General features: G+C 41.3%; 1 pseudogene; it reads left to right on the top strand.

The window, feature by feature from the left end:
- Positions 1-670: 670 nt before the first annotated feature.
- Positions 671-1,391, top strand: Gm49738 (annotated as a pseudogene).
- The last annotated feature ends 4,031 nt before the right edge of the window (positions 1,392-5,422 follow it).

The raw sequence follows: 5,422 nt of genomic DNA, 5'->3' as shown, positions 1-5,422 counted from the left end.
CCATGGGTAGTCTTCAGGGATTAGGAGATGAGTATTCTTTGGTCCAGAGAGTGTTGTCAGAGGCAACACTTGGTGAAGCTTTAAAGGTGCAGGCCTTCAGCATACAGGCTACAGGAGAGGAGATTCCAGAGGCAAACAGGTCCTCACTAAGCCCCAAAGTGATGGAGACAACTACAATTGGGACAAAATTTTAAATCATAACTCAGTTTTTAGCTTATTTTTTTCCAAACTAGACCCATATCTGAAAGTTGTCTCATTATTTAAATAGAGTGTATCTTATGTTTGAAGGGCATTTGTGTGTGTGTGTGTGTGTGTGTGTGTGTGTGTGTGTACATGTGTGAGAGGCAGGAGAAAAGTGGAGTATGTTTGCAGTCTCTCCATTCTTTTGTTTTTGTTTTATATATTCTGCAACGACATATACATATGTATATGTATGTATGTGTATGTATATATATACACATCACTAAGGTATGTGTGTTTGTTAAGAGTGAAGACAGAGAGAAAGATTGAGGATCCACTATTTCTCTTTAATCACTTTTCACTGATTATGCCCAAGCAAATACGAGTTATTTATATTATTTTAACATCTAGGATGAACCTCTCCATATATTTTAAAAGTATCTTAAACTAAATAGATCCTCTTCAGGGATGGTGTTTAGCAACACTCAGAATGATCCAGAGTTTGACATACTACCACAAGCTTTCCTACAACACAGCCTCTACCTAAACCAGGCTTTTGTGAACTCCCATGTTTATTGCTGTGATGAAACTCACACAACTTAGGGAGGAAAGGGCTTATTTGTGTTACATGTGCATCTCTTAGGCCATCCTTGGAGGAAGTCAGGACACAGGAATCAAGCAGGGCAGCAATCTGGAGGGAGGAGCTCATGCAGAGGCGATGAAGGGCTGCTGCTTGCTGGCTTGCTCCTCATGACTCTCTCATCCTGCTTTCTTAGAGAACCCAGGACCACAAGCCCAAGGATGGCACCACCCAGAATAGCCAGGGCTTTCCTGCAGCCTGATCTTATGGGAACTTTTTCTTAATTTAGATTCCTTTCTCTTAGATGGCTTTAGCTTGTGTCAAGCTGACATTAGACTATTACACCCTGGTAATAGGACTGTTTACTTTTATACCAAGATGATTGGGAAAGCGTCAGAATCCACATGCTGTGTGTGCCCAGGCAGACTACAAGGGCTTCAGGCTCTAAGACCTAAGTCCTTACAATATTTTCTAAACCAGAGAAGCACATCGACAGGGCTTAAAGTGGTTCCTTGGCTGCTAAGTATGTCTGAGGGAGAACGGCAAGTGCACTTTCCTCATTGAGGAACAGAAAATCACTCTATAAGTGTTGAAGGCACAAGCACAGAGGCAGAAAACTAAACAAATATGATGCTTTTGATGTGGTAAAAAACGTAAAAGCAAAACTAAACGGACTTACTTAACCAGTAGTCTCTAATGTAGAATACGCACAAGATTGTTTAGTAGAGTATAAGGAAAAATATTGACAACCTTTTAAAGGCTTATTATTTACACATATTTTAATTATATATTAGTATAAAATATAACTATATCCCTTACAAGTATATATGTCTACTGATATATGGCATATCTATCTTTTTTTTTCCTCCCAGATTGGTTCCATGGAGACTAGTGGAACTGAATTCTCTATGAGTGGGTATTACAACACATATTTCTATAGAAGATAGAAACATCTCTTTTGGGGCTTCAGCCAGTTCAGACTTTGGCTCCCTCACATCGACTTGGTCTTGTAGCTTAAACCCCTATTCAGCATAGTGGGCTTTCAAAACATTTACTCTTTACTTAAACATCTATTAATATGAACAGTAGGAGACAGATTGGATCTTGGTCACTTATTTATGTATTTCAATGAGTGGGGGGAGTATGACTCAGTGATCACTAGTCAGTAGAGGGGAAAGAACCAGGCTCTTAGAATTGGACTTCCTTGGAATCATTGTTAAAAGCAGTCATGTTTTTATATCGCCTGCACTGGACACATGTTTCTCTAGGCCTGGAACTGAGTCAGGTAGGTCCTCTACATGTGCATTGCTATGTTTAGTAGATGGTCAGCGAATGTTGAACCGGTGAGCTTGAAAGCCAGAGGGCTTGATGTCAGCTCTAAGCTGAGTTCAGGACTTCGGGGTGGGCTCTGGGAAAGAGCTTAGGAAGAAGTGAAAGGTGCAGGGTATTTTATGTTTTCTGACAAAGACCTTTTAGAGTGGGTTACTGTCTCTTTTAGATAAGCTGCTGTGTCTAAGAGCCCGAGTTCTTGTCCACATGAGTGCATGTTGCCAGTAAGTATCAGAGTTGGAATTTAAACTCATATTTCTCTGAGTAACATCCCGCTTCCTCTTCTAAATTCACTCATGTGGGATTATTAGATTTCTTGCAAACTTACGCTGTATACTGCTCTGAAGGAGTGTAAATAGGCTTTGACATGAGTGAGTTCTGATTTTTCACCTCAAATGTATCTGTTGGATTTTTTTTGTAAAATATATATTCAGTCATCTAGCACGTGTTTCTTTTTTGGAACTTACAATATTCAAAGGGACTGTATATGTGCCTTGGTGGTACACCAACAAGCAAAATATAAATATATATATATCTTGTGCCAGTCTAACAGTGAAGAAATTATAAATAGGAAATAACTCTGTAGGCTTTCCTCATAATCATAAGTGCAATCTAAAAATGGTGGCTTCCTAAGGCTGTGGAGAGGCTTTGTCTCAAGGAGGTACTTAGTGATGTTCTGGGCCAGGCACACAAAGAACTGGGATATAGCAAGCACAAAGCCTTTCATGTTGGAGCAGCTTAGAAAGGACAGCAGTGTCAAGGAGCTGAAAAAAAAAAACAACATCTGAATAAAACCAAATGAGAGCAAAGTCAGAGACACTGACATGGGAGGTTTGTGTTCTGCAGGCTTCTGTTTGCATCCGAAGCAACAACAAGACTCAGAATCACCAAGGACCCTTCTGGATTTGAAGCCAGGCACAGGGCCACAGCTGCCTGTCTTTACATAAAAATCTCAGGTTTATGCTTCCAGGTTCCTTGCCTATTAAAAACTCGCTGACATTGAAGATGACATCTGGTTTTTCACCATGTTGCCCTAGGCATTAGAACTGGGCAAAGGGGAGTTTGGATGTTATTTGTGTAAATAAATAATAATCTGCTCTGAAACCTCATGCAGGCATAGGGTAGAATATTAATGAGCACAGATGGTATAAATGAAATGCATAAACTGATTCACTTTAAACACACATACACACACACAACTGGAATTCTGACTGCTTTTTGGAGAAAAAAAACAACTAGCGAACTGTGATAGGAGTTCATGTTGGTGTCTCAGAGGCAGAAACACACCTTAGAACATTCAAGGTCTGTTCTGGTGACAGAGGAGAGAGAGAGAGAGAGAGAGAGCATGGGATGACAAGAGGAGAAAGTGAAGCTGACTCTGAAGTTTCGCTTGAGAATGATGGGACTCTCTCAAAGATGGAGATGTCTAGAAAGAAGGGCAGGTGATGAGCAACTGGGCTGAGGACAGAAGGAAAAGCAGAGCTCTCTGGCTAAGGATAAGTCTTAGCAGTGTGCTTGTCCAGCATGTGTGAGGTCCTGGGGTTGGACGACAGTACTCCATAAAACCAGGTATGGTGGCACGTGCTTATAGTGCCAACTGAGAGACCAAGGCAGGAAGAGCTCAAGCTCAAGTCCTTGACTGTGCAGTGACTTCAGACTGGGATACATGGCCTACATCTCAGAGAAACGAGTTTCTTTCTTTCTTTCTTTCTTTCTTTCTTTCTTTCTTTCTTTCTTTCTTTCTTTCTTTCTTTCTTTCTTTCTTCCTTCCTTCCTTCCTTCCTTCCTTCCTTCCTTCCTTTCTTTCGTTCTTTCTTTTTCTTTCTTTCTTTCTTTCTTTCTTTCTTTCTTTCTTTCTTTCTTTCTTTCTTTCTTTTTTTTTTTTGCTTGTTTATTTGTTTTTACATCCTCAGCCAGGCAGTGGTGGCACACACCTTTAAGCCCAGCACTTGGGAGGCAGAGGCAGGTGGATTTCTGAGTTCAAGGCCATCCTGGTCTACAGAGTGAGGTCTAGGACAGCCAGGGCTACACAGAGAAACCCTGTCTCAAAACAAACAAGCAAGCAAACAAACAAACCTCAAAAGGCTATCCATTAATATTCAACATATTAAACATTGACCAGCTAAGTGTTCAGCAACATGAAAATAAATATTTGTATCTGTCCCTTATGTTTGATATTGAATCCAGAACATTGAGAATGTTTTGTTAGTTTGCCTGTTTGTTTGTTGTTTGTTTTAAGGACTTGAAGTTACATTTCTGTCTACCTCATGGAAGGATTCCTGGTTTCTTACTCTAAAATCTTCTTCTTCTTCTTCTTCTTCTTCTTCTTCTTCTTCTTCTTCTTCTTCTTCTTCTTCTTCTTCTTCTTCTTCTTCTTCTCCTTCTCCTTCTCCTTCTCCTTCTCCTTCTCCTTCTCCTTCTCCTTCTCCTTCTCCTTCTCCTTCTCCTTCTCCTTCTCCTTCTCCTTCTCCTCCTCCTCCTCCTCCTCCTCCTCCTCCTCCTCCTCCTCCTTCTCCTTCTCCTCCTCCTCCTCTTTTTCCTCCTCCTCCCCCTCCTCCTCCTCTTTTTCCTCCTCCTCCCCCTCCTCCTCCTCCTTCTTGTCCTCCTCCTCCTTCTTTTCCTTCTTCTCCTCTTCAAGATTTTATTCATTGTACGGGAGTACATTGTTGCTATATCTTCAGAGACACCAGAAGAGGGCATCGGATCTTTTACAGATGGTTGTGAGCCACCTTGTGGTTGCTGGGAATTGAACCCAGGACCTTTGGAAGAGCAGTCAGTTCTCTTAACCGCTGACCTCTTCTCCTTCTTGATCACTGTCCATTCCAGAAGATTTAAAAGTTCCATTGAAAGGCTTTGTTTTCTTCTAAGGTACTTAAGACTAAGTCTCTGCTACATCATTTGTGAGATTTTAATGTGTTTCTGGGGGGAGGGGAGGGGGGAAGGAGGAGGAGGAGGAGGAAGAAGATGAAGAAGAAGAAGAAGAAGAAGAAGAAGAAGAAGAAGAAGAAGAAGAAGAGGAGGAGGAGGAGGAGGAGGAGGAGGAGGAGGAGGAGGAGGAGGAGGAGAGAGGAGAGAGAAGAGAAGAGAAAGGAGAGAGAGGAGGAGAGAGAAGTTTATACAATTAAAATAAGCAATAAGTGTCAGTATAGAAGGATGATGCTCCCAACTCTTTGAAATGTCCACCTAATGTCTGTCAATTGTCATTGTCATCATCACTGTCATCTTATTTGCTTTTAGAAAGAGGGATCTGGCAGAGTTTCCCATTGCACTTAATAGATGCACCTACCTTAAGTTCCTTCCAGGCTTTAATGGGTTCTCAGTATTGGCTTGTGA

Source organism: Mus musculus, chromosome 16 (assembly GCF_000001635.26).
Source record: "Mus musculus strain C57BL/6J chromosome 16, GRCm38.p6 C57BL/6J".
Lineage (NCBI taxonomy): Eukaryota > Metazoa > Chordata > Mammalia > Rodentia > Muridae > Mus > Mus musculus.
Note: the sequence above shows the minus strand (reverse complement) of the source record. Positions and strands in the feature narration are given on the sequence as shown.